We start from the raw sequence: 16,080 nt of genomic DNA on the forward strand, positions 1-16,080 counted from the left end.
CAGGGAAAGGACCAAGTGAGTCAACCCTCTAATGAGCTGTAGGATCATTTCATCTAATTCCTCCAATTACTCCCCATCCAAAAATTAATTTTAAGTCATGAGGGTAATATAAGAAAATAAAATATTATTTATAGGTTCCCAAATCTATAATAGCATTAAAAATTATCTTTGCACTTATTCTAACATACCACAAATAGACTAAAAAGTCTATTAAATAAAAGGCAACTGGTAGCTGGGGGTAGTTGGAATATTAGAGTGATGAAGCATCTCTTTTTGCTTTCTTATCTGCCCAACTCTAGTATAAATGCATGTTCATTTTTGTTAACTTTTATCTTTCTCCTCTCCTTTTCTTGCTTACCTTTCTCACTGGTGAAGGATCTTTAGCATCTGTTAGCTCCTTGGCATTCAAACCTGTAAGTTTCTAATCATCAGCTTTGCTGTGGTTAGACAAGGCTGGCTTTTTGTCCGCCTCCCTGTTGCAGAACTGTATTCTGTCCTGACTTCCTCCCCCTGCTCAACACAGCTCTATTCACTTCTGAAGTAGTCTTACTTCATCTTTGATTTTGAATGTTTTCTTTCTCTGCCCAAAATAAAATGATTGCGAAGCGAAATCCTGTCCTCATTTTCCAGAGAACTCCCTAAAAAAAGGCCCTTCCCTTCCTTCATATCCCTGCTACCAAGTAAATAGTTCTGCGTTCCTCTTGAGCATTGTCTTCTGTAACCCCTCTCTTCATGGCGATACCATCTCCAAGCTTCTTTCCTTAAATAGTCATTATATCATAAGGTAAATCCTTTTTATCTTAGTTTCCTTCTCTTTTATTCTTTCAATTCTTTCCTAAAAACTTAGTGTGAACTTCTGCCCACCCTCTCCACCTCCAGTAAAAGCTTCTTGTGCTTCTTACCAATCTGTCTTCTGTATGTAGATTGATCCACCAATTTGGGATCTTGATTGAAGTAGTAACATTTCATCCAGGAATTATGGAAACTTTAAAGGGTCACAGAAGGGTCTAACATATTCCAAACTTAGCTACTCACAAGGCAACTACACTGCCTATATTCTTTGTCACCATCTTCTTCATGAGCTGTCATTCAAGCAATCACTTCACCAAGTAATGTGCATTAAGCTCTCTCAAGATTTATTTTTTGTAAACCTTCCACAGTTGTCAGAATATAACCAAGAATACACATAAAATGATGGCAGAGAAAAATGTTAATGCAAAAACCAGAAAACATATTCTCTGTCCCCTTAAAGACATTAGTAAGGCATTGACTGGACTATATGACATAAACAGTTACCCTAATACCTGCTAATAATACACGATGTAATACTATAATATTAGCCAATTAGCCACAGATACTGTAAATGGTTTTAGTTTCCATGCCAGTTAAGCCACTTACTGAGAGATAAGATAGTTACTCTTATATAGCTGTGATAATAATGTTCATGCCATAGAACTATTTACAGAGTTAAAGATAATATTTGAAAAACATATGGGGCATGTTCAAAAGGAAATAATAAGACCCTAATTGGTAAGATAGAATGGTACCTTTGGATTCCATGCCTCTGATGTGTTTAATATAACCCATTGACACAGAGCTCCTGCAGGCCATGTTGTGTTGTTTCTTTTTCGTATAAGGGGACATAGCAAGGGACAGAGGCTTATGTCCATTTATATATATTGTCTTCTGTAACCCCTCTCTTCACGGCAATACCATCTCCAAGCCTCTTTCCTTAAATCTTCATTAATCGTCGCCTTCATTGTGGTCAAACAAGGCTGGCTTCCTGTCCCTATATGTATAAAACTGAACCTAATTAAAAATGTGATTCTTGGGGGGAAAAAATCATGTTCTAAAGAGCCTGATGGAAAATATGATTTGACATGTGAGAAAAATATGACCCCTGTCAGAAAAGATGAATTGAAGGGAAAGCTGAAAGAGGGAATAACTCTTAATTAAATCTCTTTCTTATTCTACTTTGTTTATCCTTTTTCTTTACCTTTCATTTTCTCTCTTTAGAGGGGGAATTTATATTCATGTACAAGGAAACATTCTGCCTCAATAGGAAAGGACGATTGCTCTGCTATAAGCTGGTTAGTAGAAAGAATATCTAAAACATTTTTGGTAAGGTCCCATGCACAACAATTTTATTTAGAAGTTATGTTATCTACTATTCTGGGGTTGCAAAAATAAATCTCAGTCCAAAGCTATAATTGCTGGTACCTACATCATATAGGGTCTCAAACATTGCTTCCCAAAATTTCCATCCAGAAAGTGTGAAAAAGCTTAGTAGTGTGCCAATACCTTGGGTCTCATCATTTTGGGAAGAGAAAGCTACCAGTGGATCTTGAGTCCCATGCTTGATCATAAATGAAAGCCCAATTATATACAGCATGATTGAGCAGGCTACCATCTTGAATTCCTCTGTGGACTGATTTACATTGCCAGGCCTTTTTTTTTTTTTTTTTTCCTTATGTTGTGTGTTATTGTGCTTGGCAGGAGATTTTTATGTTGCATGTGCTTTGAAGACTTCACAAATACCATAGAATATGTAATGCATTTACAAAACTACCAACAATAAAAGCTGGCATAAGCTTTAAGAAATGTGATTCCCAAGACTTTTATATTTCTAATCATATGCAGAACAAACTGGTTTACTTAGCTTCCTTGGCATATGGGATGGAAATTCTCTAACAGTCCCTATGTAGCATTTTAAATTGGCTGTCCATTTTAAAGGGTAATAGCCCTTTTGCAGTAGAATTAAATGAATTAAATTGTTAGACTTGAGGATTCTAGGAATTCATGTATTTTCATATTCAGAGTTGCATCCCGAAGTGCTGATTTAAGCAAATATTTATTCCGCACCTACTGTGTGTTGGCAACTTTTCTGGTCATCAGGGAAATAATGACAGCTCCTGCAGTAGTGGTGCGTACAGCCTTTGGGGGAGCTAGCGACAAGCAAATGAGCAATCACAGTTAGTATTAGAATAGCAGACCAACGTGCCATGGGGTCCTGTGGGAAGAAACACTCAATAACCCACACTTAGAAGAAACTGACGATTTTAGGGGTGGTTTGAAATTAGGTGGAAACAGTGATAGAAGAAAATGTGCCAAGCAAAGGAGAGAACGTATGGAGAAACAAGCCAATAATTTGCTTCTCTCCAAAATAAAAATATACTTTAGACAAATATTTGCTTTCAATATAAACAGTTAACTATGTACAAGCATCTATACAGGTAGCATGATCAGCTCATTCCCAAGTTTATTAAATTAAATTAAAAGTTTATTAATATTAGAAACACATATCAACCAATAAATTATTGACTCTAGAGACTATATTTTAACATTTAAGACTATAACTTATCATTAAAATTGGTAACACAGTATAAATATTATAGCCGCATAGTAGGTTGATGGTGGTTGAATATTTAATGGGGAAAAGTGGAGAAAAGTTATATACTCTGTAGGAAAAAAAAAAAGACTAGTTTCTTCATTCCAACTTTAGCAATTTCTGTTTTGATACCCTACAGACATGCTCCTCAGAAAGTTTTGAAGAAAGCCTACTTGCTAGAAATTCACATGAGGCAAAATAACATGTGAGTTATTAAAAGGCCTTTCAGCAAAACTGGGATTAATTTCCATATCCCTCAGGAGCCCATCTGTACTCCCTTGTCACACAGGTGGAGTTTTAGAGGGTGGGTTAAAAATTAAGATACCACAAAAATTAAAAATAACTGAGCTATACTCAAATCACCTAGAGTTGTCTAGTGTATTTTTTTTTTAATTCAAAACAGGAAAAAAGAACAGGTATTTCCAAATTAGAAAATATATACACTTACTGACTTCTCTGGTGGCTCAGATGGTAAAGCATCTGTCAACAATGCAGGAGACCTGGGTTCAGTCCCTGGGTGGGGAAGATCTCCTGGAGAAGGAAATGGCAACCCACTCCAGTATTCTTGCCTGGAAAATCCCATGGACGGAGGAGCCTGGTAGGCTACAGTCCATGGGGTCACGAAGAGTCAGACACGACTGAACAACTTCATATACAAACTTCATATATACACTTACTGTCAGAGACACCCAGTTGAACACAATAGACAGTGCATTCAAATACCCTGATGTCCAGTGGCCTCCACGATTCTTTTTGCATGATCTCTCACACCCCTGCCTGGGCTACCTCTTCGACTTCATTGCCCACCCCTTCTCCTCGTCCACCTTCTCTGGCTCAGTGACCTCCTTGCTGTGCAAACGTGCCAAGCTGGCCCTTCTTCAGGACTTCTACATGACCTTTCTCCCTGTCATGTGCTTCTTCCACCCTCAAATCTATGGGCCTTTTCTTCTTTGAACCCTTTGATCAAGCGGCATCTTAGAAGAAGCCTTCCCTGGGCACCGGGTATAAAGAACAGCCTCCACCCCTTGCCTTGCTGCCCTGTACCTCCTATCCTCCTCCTCACTCTGTTTTGTTTTCCATCATCACCCTTATTGCCTGAAAGGCTGTGTGCTTATCTACCCTCTGTCTCTCCAAGCCCAGAACAAGCTTTGCAAGAACAGGGATTTTGCCTGTAATGTTTATTACTCTGTTTCCCTGATCCTACAACACAACCTGGCATGGACACATCGTAGGTATTCGGTAAATGGTTGTTCGTTGGATGAAAAAGCGCTAACTGTTTTGAAGCAGGAGATACCTTTCCATATAAGTGTGTGTGTGTTCATGGGATGTGTGTGTGTGTGTGTGTATAACACATAGTATGACCTTACGCAGTCTGCAGTCCTATACATAAATGAAAGATGCTGTAGAAGTGATTAAATGGAAGGACCAAAAGGCAGACTCCTTTCTTTTGTTTCTCAACTAAATGTATGATTGTTTAGGAGCTTTTTGTTTGTCTTTACATACCAGACATTCTCTAATAAATATTAACAAATAACATGCTGGTTATAACATTATAGTCTGAACATTTCCCATTCCAACTATTTCTACTAAATAAAGCACGTCCAAAGGCTTTGTATTATTATGCTTAAAGGCTGCCTTTATGTACAGTATCAGTGTATGGTAGGCATTGGAAAGCCACAGACTATGAGCCAGTTAACCTATATTATTATAGTATTATAACAGTCATCCTATATTTATTGACTATCTCGTTATGAGGGAAGAAACATATTTAGTTATCTTACTCCAGGGTTGCTCTGTAGGGAGACAATTTCTATCCTATTTCTGTACTCACAGTAGAACCTGTTATGTTCTCGATTTCCCTTTATTTCACATACCAAAAGTTTATATTTTCTGTGTTGTTGACTTTGAAAAGTTCCTCCCATTCAATTTTGAATTTTCCCAGTTGGGATCACCGTTGAACATTCCAAACCTAACTAGTAGCTTTTATAGTCTCATCAGGCTAAAGGATATCCATAGTAAACTCAAATAGAAAAACGAATTATTTTGCTCTCTAAGAAATTAAAGAGCCATCTCCACCTCAGCTGATGAACTACTGTGGACCTAATAATGTCTGTTAGGGACTGAAATCTTCGTTTTGTGGAATTTGAATGAGCATGTTGCATTGCTACCCAATCCCATGCCTGAAAGTGTAAGAATATTTCTGGGACATCAGGGATGTTAGCCCAAATGGAGAGCAGAAGGGCAGAGTGCAATGCTTTGGCTACTGGAGAGAAATGAGTAGAGGAAAAATGTCTTGTCATAGAATTTGCTGCTGTTTGTTTTCCTTTACACTTCTAGTAATATCTGTTTATGATCAAATATAAAGAAATACCTTAGACTGCCATCTTGTGTGGGAATTAAAACAACTGAGCATTGAAGTAGTATAAATAAACCTTGAGCATTTTCTGTCTGTTCATTTCTGGCCAGTGAAACCTGGTTAATATGTTTAGTCATTTTGATTCTAAAGGTGGCTACCCCCTCCTCTTACTCTGTTCTCTGAACTGCTTGCAGTGTATTTTCTTCCTAAGCATGGACAAATTATTATTATTTTTTTATTATCAAACCAGTAGTAAGAGTCCTTATAATTGTGCATGTTCAAATGGAATTCTAATTCAATTTTAGCCTATCTTCCCCCATTCTGGAATATACTTCAAGAGTGGGACATGGAATTTCTTTCCAATTTTACAGAGTTCCAATCATGCAGTTCTCTTTTGCAAAATTTTCTCACTGACTTTGTCTAACAAATGTCAAGATTTCCTTCAAGACTTTCTGTGACTTTGCTGTTCGTTTGGCTTCTAGTTTTGAATCTGGATTTTTTGAAGTGGCCCTTTCTCTTTGGTTGTTTGTGGTGTACACGTGCACGCTTTTTAATTATGATGTATAATTAGTTTCCATTGTCTGTGTGTGTGTCAGGGTCTCCCTTGTTTTAAAGATGAAACCTCTCTCTCACTATGCCACAACCTCCATCAGGATTCTGAGAGACCGAAGCTGCCGTCCAGGGCTCTTCAAATGGAAAGGTTTGCTATGGTTTCATCTAACCCCCTAGTCTCCACAGAGTATAATATTGTCATTGTTCCTCCAGGAAGGAGCAGCCTCCACTAAGGTTTCCAGGTTTCCCATGTTATGGCAAAACCAGCAGAGAAACCTTGCAGTCAAGGGAGCAGAATAAAATTTACAAGCAGTTTGTTTGGGCAAAGGAGCCAGCTGCACACAGAGGGCTTGCTATTTAATTCAGAACAAAATCATAGCTGTCCTTATAATTACGTGACAAATCATCATTTCCGGATGCATTACCAAGTGCCTGCAGAGGCAATCCTGGATTTAATTCCCCCCTACCTCCAGAACTGGGAATGAGGGAAGTGATGGCTAAAAAGGGTCGTAGGGTTATACTCAGGAAGAAGAGGTGAGTCTGAGGAGGGCTGGCCAGATGAAGCCCAGTTAATTCAATGTGCTGTTGTTTCACACCATGTGAAATCCACAAGCCTCCAGAAAACATCCTTCCCTTTCACTGAAAAGTGCAAATAACCCTAGGGCAACTTCTCAATGTCCAGGAAGCTGTACACACATAACTGCCACAGAACTGACTGGCTGGCCACGATCTCCCAGGATCCTCAGAAGGATCCAGAAACAGGCTGCTTAAAGTCACAAATAGGAGGGCAACGTGACACTCTTACTGCCCGGATGAGAGCGATATGCCTTTTTTTAAGGTGAGTGTGATTGTTTTCATGACCCACACGATTTCCTTGGCTTCCCTTAACTGTGGCACAGCTGAGAGAAGGAGATGTTCCCATCTAGGTGGGGTCAGAGGACTTGGTGAGCAGGGCATCTAAAACCACAGCCATTTTTCTGCCAAGGCTGCATCACTTGCCTCGCAGGCACTGACCCCCTTGGCTGACCATGGGAGCCTTCACTGCCCTGCGGTCTCTGACTGTAACCTCTGTGTGCAGCCGGGTGGTGTCCTGAGAGATGTTACTGATCGGGAAGCTGTTGGGCTGTTTGCCATTCCAGGAACGGTGTGGTTTAGCTCAATTAAATCTTAACATGTTATTTGACCTTATTTTTTTTAAACTGAGACTATGTCCTTTATGTACATAGAAGGATTCAGAAGCATGAAGGGGTGTGGTCTTATTGGCATTATTATTTGTATTGTTAATATTGATTCTTGATCACGTATTACCTTCTTCTCTCTCTTGGCAAATCATCTTATGTTAGTGGCTTCTTTGTGTTTATTTAGTTACTTTTTAAGCTTCTTTTTTGGATGAAAGAGTCTTTAAATTCTATAGTGCTTTACAATTTTCTAAAGTTTCACAGACATGATGTCATATAATCCCATAGTAACCCCCCTTTTTTTATCCTCTACCCTCTATTGCCCTTCCCCCTTCTATCTTGATTTCCCCAGAAAGTAAACAAGGACAGAAAGAAGAGACTCTCAGAACTACAAGGGACTCGGGTAAACAGTTGGCTCACTCTTGTCCTTCCTCACCCTCACCCCATTTTACAAGTGAAACATCTGAGTGCCCAGGGGCCTGACATGGCTGGTCCTAAAGCTCAATCAACAGCAGGTTGGAGGCAGACAGAACTTAGACCTGGATCTTCCTGTTAACACCACTGTCCTCTTCAGCTCTCTCTCTTTCAGTCCCTTCATGTTCAAAATGGTTGTATACGTAAAGGCTTATTTGTGGGGGTTTTGTGTGCTGAGGTTTAGACTAGAATGACTGCCGGTAGAGATTCTGCTCAGTCTGGGAGGAGGAAACCTGGAAGAGGAGGTGGGGATTCATCTGGGCCTCTCTGAATTTACTAGGTGCTCAGAAAGAAGGAGTCAGAGTTCACGCTGCTGGCCCTGAGTCCTCTGGCAAGATCACAGAACAGATGCTGGGGACCTTGCTTAGCCATGCCATGACGACAGGGCTACACTTGGGTCCTCGGGATGCCCTGAGTCGATGAGACGGGGTTGAAGCCTGTCTGTGCTCTTGACTTTCATTAGAGTCTCTTCTGTGCCAGATGCAATGTAAAGAAAGGTTTGTTGTGATTCCTGAGTTGGCACTGTACTTTATTTTTAAATGGAAAACATAGCTTCAGATCTAAAGCCTGCTCTCCAAAGCGGTTTTTTTTTTTAGATCCTTTTGATTTTATTTTTTTATTGGAGTATAGTTGCTTGACAGTGTTATGTTCGTTTCTGCTGTATAGCATCTCCGAAGCTTTTATAGCCCGAACCTATGTGTGCACACACTTTTTCTTTCCCCTGCCCCAGCACACCCCAGGATAAGAAAAATCAGAAGGGTCTGGCAGAGAGAGAGCTCTCAGGACATGCTCTTCCATAAGCGTTTTGCAATTTCCAGCGGGAGCTGCCGCAGTACGATGGGATGTGTGGTTGGAAAAGCAGTTTGTTCTCTGCTAATGATGGCTGTGGATTCTGAAATGAAGCACAGCAGGTGGGACAGTGGTACTCAATTTTCAAAATCCGTGCCCTAAAACGTGTTTGCTTAAACCTTGCCTCCACCACCCTTTCGGGGCCTCCACATCCATCAAAACCAGACCTCAGGAAAGGAATCCAAGGCTTCTATTTCTCACCGATGCTTTCACAATCACCACTATGACTCAAAGGTTGTCTGGAAAGCTCAGTAACCAAAAGTTTGCTCCTTCTCCCCAGAGCAACAAATTAAATCACTTCCAGTTCTTGGGCTGGGGGTGGGAACCAGCTTTGCCAAGGTATCAACAATACCTTTGAAGGGAACATGAGATCCCTATAGCCATAACTAACAGCATTATGTCATAAGGAATTCATTTTCTCGAAATGATACATGGGCCATGTGCTAATGTTCTTGTCTGTTTCTGAGTGAGAAAAGAGGAATTTGCATTTTCTGCACATTGGGAGATTTTAACCTTTGGGGGTTTAGTGTGTACAACATTCTTAGATTGACTCTTTATATAATCTGGGCTTCCTGGGCAATGACCACTAGCCACCCCCCACCCCCAAGGAGAACATGTGCATGATGTGGGCTTATTGTAGTATTAACAAGATCTTTGGAAAATTAAAAGGCAAAAGGTGGCCTTTCAAGCAGCTGATTGACCATTTATATGTTCTTCTTTACCAATATGTTCAATGTGTGTGCTGTGTGTTAAGTTGCTTCAGTCATGTCTGACTCTTTGTGAGCCCATGGACTATAGCCCACCAGGCTCCTCTGTCCATGGAATTCTTCAGGTAAGAATCCTGGAGTCAGTTGCCATGCCCTCATCCAAGGGATCTTCCCCACCAAAGGATCAAACACACGTCTCCTGTGCCTTCTGCACTGACAGGCATGTTCTTTACCACTAGTACCACCTAGGTATCCCCAATATGTTCAGTACCCTTTTTTTCCCCTCCTATTTGTCAGTGATCACATAAGTGTAGACAGAAGGGGTAATGAGCTTTGAGCTGTTATTGAGCCCTTCCTTAGGTAGTGTATGAGGGTTGTTGTGTTATTTTAATGCTGGTGCTGAATGTATATTTCCTTTATTTTGTGAGTGTTGTTTTCTTCAAGAAGAAAGTATTCAGCACAGCATTTAGGGTCCCTGAGTAGGAGGAACCCTCCAAGAGTCATGTCTTCAGGGGGAGATGCAGATGGCACAGTTTGTGAATTCAACAGACTTTACCAAGAAGCATCAGGGTCTTTAAAGCCAATGCATTATCTCGCCATGTAATTCAATCACCTGTTATTTTATTGCTCTGTTTGATTTGATTAAAACCTCAGCAACAAATCATTTGTATTATAAATTATACAACTTCCTATTTTTATTCCCATCACTTTTGATCCCTTTCGGCATGTCTCACTGGATAATTCAATTACAAGCTGTTTTAGAAAAATTGCAATTTAATCAATACGAGAAAGGACACATTTCTAAAGAAGACCAAATGACATAAAATACCATGAAAGTCTCTACTTTGAAAAGTGTGTTTGGTGATGTTTGAGGCTTGATTCTTTGGCATGCTGTGGTATCATCTTCGGTAGGTAGATGATACCCACCAGTTCCTCATTTTAAGAAGTGATGAATAAGGACATGATTAAAATGAACACAGTCCTGCTCACTGGTAGCCAGAGAAGCTTGCTGAGAACCCTGGAGGCAATAAATGAAGCACCTGAACTGAAGAAGGGTGGAAGAGATGGATCATGAAATCATGATCCATGATGGATGGATCGTGATTCATAGCAGGAGAGCTTGTTCTTATATAAGAAGCAGCAGTTTTTTGGCCTGTAGTGTGTTTACTGTGCTAGCAAGTGTTTTTATTTTTGTCATACTCTACTTCAGTGCTCCCAGGCTTTAGCATGTATCAGAATCACCTGGGGGGCTTGGTAGAACCCGCTCACTGGGGCGCACATTCAGAAATCCGGATTCCTGCAAGTCTGGCATGTGGCTGGTGGAGCTTCCCGTTTATTTTCTGGCCGCTGGTCCATCCAGCATGAGTTGAGTAGCACCACTCTATTAGAGATGAATTTTAACAAGTCTTCCATGTTTCTGTTACCCTCCCTCATTTCAGCTGTGGCAGAAAGTGCTTCTGTAGGAAGTCAACAATACGAGCTTAACGCAAACCTAGGCTGAACCTTTTGGTCTTCTTTTCCACGTTAACTTGTGCTTCTTTGTCTATGCCATCTTTCCCACCGTGACAATTATTCATCTTTGATCCAAACTGGCTGGCTCCGTGAGCTTGTAACTAGCTTTTCCCGTCAAATGTGTAGAGCATCTTTTTTTCAGGGAGGTCAGGGTAGTCTAGGACACACAGTGTTGTTTTCCTGCCAGCACAGAGAAGTGAGGAAATCCATTCAACACCCTCGAAAAGTTTTGTAGGAATCCGCAATGTTCCCCGCTTTGATCTGAAGCGAGATGAGGCTGCCATTTGTCATGTATTTTACTTTAGACAGCTACTTCCAGATTTGTCGGATCAAAATATCTTATAAATGACTCAAATGTTATAACAAATGGTTCAAACCTCATGGCATTTGTGGAAAACAATTTAATGGGGTCCCTGAGCAGCTACAGGATAAAGAAATTTGAGTTATGAACTCTACCAGCATTTTGATGTGGGGTTTGCATTCCGGTGTGTCTCTGTGTGTGCAGAGGAGTATTTCTCTCTCTGTAGGAGAACTTATGTCTGGTTTCTTCTGGGACAAGGTCAGAAACAAACAGCCTGCACTTTCTGTAGTAGAGCAGGGATTCATTTCTCATATGTGTGAATCTATTTACATAGAGATTTAGATATTCCTATAGAATTACAAAAATGTCACCAGCCTTAAAGTACATCAAGTTTAGTGTCATTATTTTCCAGAAGAGAAAAATCCCGTGCTCTTTTTATGACCATATATTTTTGAAGTGCTGTTTCCAAGTTTAGAAGGTTTTGAAAATTAACTTCAAGGTAGGTGGCTATGAAAAGGAAGTTGTTACTTCACCGTGTTTGTAATTTTGATTCTCTCTCTCCAGCATAATGGAGAAGGCAATGGCAACCCACTCCAGTATTCTTGCCTGGAGAATCCTGTGGACAGAGGAACCTGGTGGGCTGCTGTCCATGGGGTTGCACAGAGTCGGACACGACTGAAGCGGCTTAGCATGCATGCATGCATTGGAGAAGGAAATGGCAACTCACTCCAGTGTTCTTGCCTGGAGAATCCCAGGGACAGAGGAGCCTGATGGGCTGCTGTCTCTGTGGTCACACAGAGTCGGACATGACTGAAGCGAGTTAGCAGCAGCAGCAGCTCTAGCACAAATAAGTTTTAGCTTGAATTAAGGGGCTTCCCTCGGGTCTCAGACAGTAAGGAGTCTGCCTGCAATGCCAGAGATCTGGGTTTGATCCCTGCTTTGGGAAGATCCCCTGGAGAAGGGAATAGCTACTCACTCCAGTATTCTGGCCTGGAGAATTCCGTGGACAGAGGAACCTGGAGGGCTACCATCTATGGGTCCCAGAGAGTTGGACAGAACTGAGTAAGAGAACGGAATGGGCAGAGAGGTGGCCTACCTAGCTGTACTGCCTTTCTGTTTCACGGCTGGTAGAGCTTCAAAAGCAAGAAATTGGGTCCCCTTCACCTACTGGTGAAAGTGTCATAGAGCATCCAGCCATGTATTGCCTAGACTAGGCACTTATGCTTGTCATTGAGTTTAACATGAAATTGATCAATATTTTTTCATATCAGTATTCATGAGCTAAGATCATGAGACATTGTTGTTGCTTAGTCACTGACTCATGTCTGGCTCTTTTGCAACCATGTGGACTGTAGCCCTCCAGGCTCCTCTGTCCATGGAATTTCCCAGGCAAGAAGACTGGAATGGGTTGCCATTTCCTTCTCCAGAGAATCTTCCCAATCCAGGGATTGAACCCATGTCTCTTGCATTGCCAGGCAAATTCTTTACCACTGTGTCACCTAGGAAGCCCTCATGAGACATTAGGATTGTTCAAATTCTAATGAATATCAAGCAAATGCTATACACTGAACTACCTGTGGTATCCTGCTTGCCAGCATATGAGGGTTTTCTAAGGTGATCAAACTCACAACAACAACATCGTAATATAAGGTATTGTTATTTAAGTCCTTATGTGCCAGGCACTGTACTTAGCCCTTGGCATGATCTATTCTCTCAGTTGTCACAACTGCCCTACAAATACACTAGGCATTGCTACTATAATTACATATGTTGTTAATGCTATCATTATCCTCATTCTGTAAATGAAGAACTGCAGCTTAGGGAGGTCAAGTAACTTGCCCAAGTTCACGCAGCTAATAAGAAGTAAAGCCAATATCAAAAACGAGGTCTTCATATCACTCCAACATGTCCTATTTTCACTGAATTCTGCTGCTTTCCAAGGGAGGAGGAAGGATTATATTCTTATGAATAAAGAGTGGAGTGCAGATTGGAGCTGAATGGGCAAGTGGTTCTTTCCTTCTTGTCTCCTTGCCTTTGCTGCCAGGTTGACTGACAAAGAAAATGCTCACATTCTTGATTTTTACTGGACTTGTTATGAAAAGTCACACATTCTTTTTACTAGCCACAGTAAATGTTTCCCCCCACACACACACAGGAGAAAATAGGAAGGATTGGGGAGGAGTGGGTGGTTGGAACCAATTGGAGGGGAAATCCAACTTGCCCAAACTTGCTGAAACACACGTGTCCCAGGCAAGAGTAATTGTTTAAGAATTCTTCATTCTAATAAATTCATATCCACAGGGGGGCAGTTTGAGATATGATTAGGTCACAGTGAAATGAGTTTGCTGGTCTCAGTATAATCCCTGTTGGCTGGAGGTTCAGGCACACAGTTGCAGCCCAGTTTTATCCATGTCTGCATTATTGTCTGCTTCTACTCAGGAGATGCTCAGAATTGAATTAACAAGGGGCTTCAGGTCAGCAGGAAGTGTGCAGAGGTAACCTCCAGTAGAAGGAATAGTGCCTTGTCAACAGAGCTGCACGTGGACAGGGCTCCTTGTCCCTCACCTCTCTGTCTGCAGATCCAACCTCTGGTCCCTCTCAAGCAGATCAACAGTGCACTCTTCAAGTTTCCAGACTCTCTGCCGAGGGAGGTTATCCGAGTCATAAATAAGGGTCATGCCAGTCATACCTGCTTCACAATTAGATTGATTTGGAAACATGAAATTTACTGAGAATACTTTGATGCTGAAATTGGTTATGTCGTGTCCCTTAGTGAATATTCTCCCCTTAAAAAGCATAAGTAAATCGATTAGGATACAGAATCTCCCAAGGAGTTGAAAATAATTGATCTCACCTAATCTTATCAAGGAAGTTCACAAAATTTCACAAATTAACTTTGAAAATGTAACATGAAATAAAGAAATTATATCACAGAATAGAACTCTGTCAAATGATGAAAAAACTCATTTTACCTTGTACTGGAAACTTGTACTGGAGTACCTTGTAACTCTATCATGAGAACCTATCAGAATGAACTGATATACCTGTGATTATTTAATTATATGATTATTATAAAGTACTGGATAAATTACCCATTAAAGTCATCTTTAATCCAATTAAAATCATGACAGTTATAGCTGACTCAATTCGGTTTCCTAAATCATCTGTAAGAAATACTGTAGTGTATATTAAGTGCCCAGCAGTTATATCCTTTTGCACAGTATTTTAGAACCAGGGATGTTGAGGGCTAAAAGGAACTTCCTGTTCAGTTCGATTCCATTTTATACAGAAGAAATTGAGGTTCAGAGATCATGACTTGCCCAAGATTACACAGTGAATCAGTGACAAAGACCCAGTCCTTTATTTTTAGTTTAGTTGTGGTTCCATCAGATCAGTTATTGTTGTATTTTTTTAGCTGTAACATGTATGTTTCTGCACATGTGTACAGACACACACAGATAAAATGGCCACTGTCAGGCCAATCACATATCCCCAGTGTGAATCCAGGGCTTCGTGCGGTTCTCAATACTCTGCTACAGCTTCATCTCATTCCCTTTCAGCTGGGAAAATATATGAAATGAAAATTAATCAGTGAAATCACTATAAGGATTATTTTCAATAAGCAAATATTTATGCAAACAGATATATATGCATGTATATATTTCATGTTACATTTTCGAAATCATTCCCAGACCTTGGTACTAAAACTCTTATTGATAGCCATTATTAATAAGCCTTCAGTTAGATCAGGGTCACTAACCTACAGGCCTCTCCAGCCAAACCCAGCCTCCCTCTTGTTTTTGCAAATATGGTTTATTTGCAGCCATGCCCATTCATGGGAGTATTTTACTTGCTGCTTTTATGTCACAGTACTGGAGTTGAGTGGTTGGATAGATAAGATAAATTATTGAACCTTAGATGTTTACTCTATCCTTTTACAGAAAGAGTTGGCTAATCCTGCATTAGACCATTCTCCCAACTCAAGAAATACACTGTCGTACTTTTTGTTTTGTTCTTTTGTTCTTAATCATTCAACTGCCCTGGACACCATTGTTTATAAGTCCATCATTTGGAAACTGTCTGGATTTATTGCTCTCCATGGATTGCCTCCTGTCCTCCTTAATACTTGTACTATCCCTTTTTCTCTCTCTGTTTTTAAACAGCTTTATACTTTATCCCCTAAACACTGGTATAGCACATTAAGAATGTTCTTATTTAGTAACTGACATAGATGCATAACTGTGTGCTGCATACAAAGAAAGCTGAACACTAATAGTAAGTTTAACACTATTTATGAAGCATGATAAAATATACATGCACATACACACGGAACTCCACACGGCACTTCTGCTGGGTCTGCTAAATAGGTATTTATCAAGCCCATTTTACAGATAAGAAGACTGAGGTCAAGCACCATTATTTAGGATTGCACAGCTCATCATCACAGTTAGCAGCAACATTGGGATTTGACACAAGTCTTTCATCTCCAGAGCCTGTGTGTTTAACTTTCCTCTGGTACTATGCTTAGAGTGAGATTGATATTAGGAGAATAAGAAAATCTTATTGTTAAATATTTCCTCTTTCCTTTCAAAGGGGTTCAAAGGATTGATTTTAAAAGATGTGAAAAGGAAAGATGTATTCTTTACTTGATCAGCTTTCATTCTGCCACGACTTAACTGAATTTAGTAAGTGAAACCACTTCCTGAATCCCACCGCTTACTATATCCTTCCCATCCTCCCAAGTGAAGATACTCACTGTGGAA

At 40.4% G+C, this 16,080-nt stretch overlaps 1 protein-coding gene across 9 annotated transcripts in view; it reads left to right on the forward strand.

The window, feature by feature from the left end:
- The window catches only part of NPAS3 (neuronal PAS domain protein 3), a 957,467-nt gene that overhangs the window by 626,937 nt on the left and 314,450 nt on the right, over positions 1–16,080 (forward strand). The gene's annotated exons all lie outside the window — the stretch shown is intronic.

This window comes from Bos indicus x Bos taurus, chromosome 21 (genome assembly GCF_003369695.1).
Source record: "Bos indicus x Bos taurus breed Angus x Brahman F1 hybrid chromosome 21, Bos_hybrid_MaternalHap_v2.0, whole genome shotgun sequence".
NCBI lineage: Eukaryota > Metazoa > Chordata > Mammalia > Artiodactyla > Bovidae > Bos > Bos indicus x Bos taurus.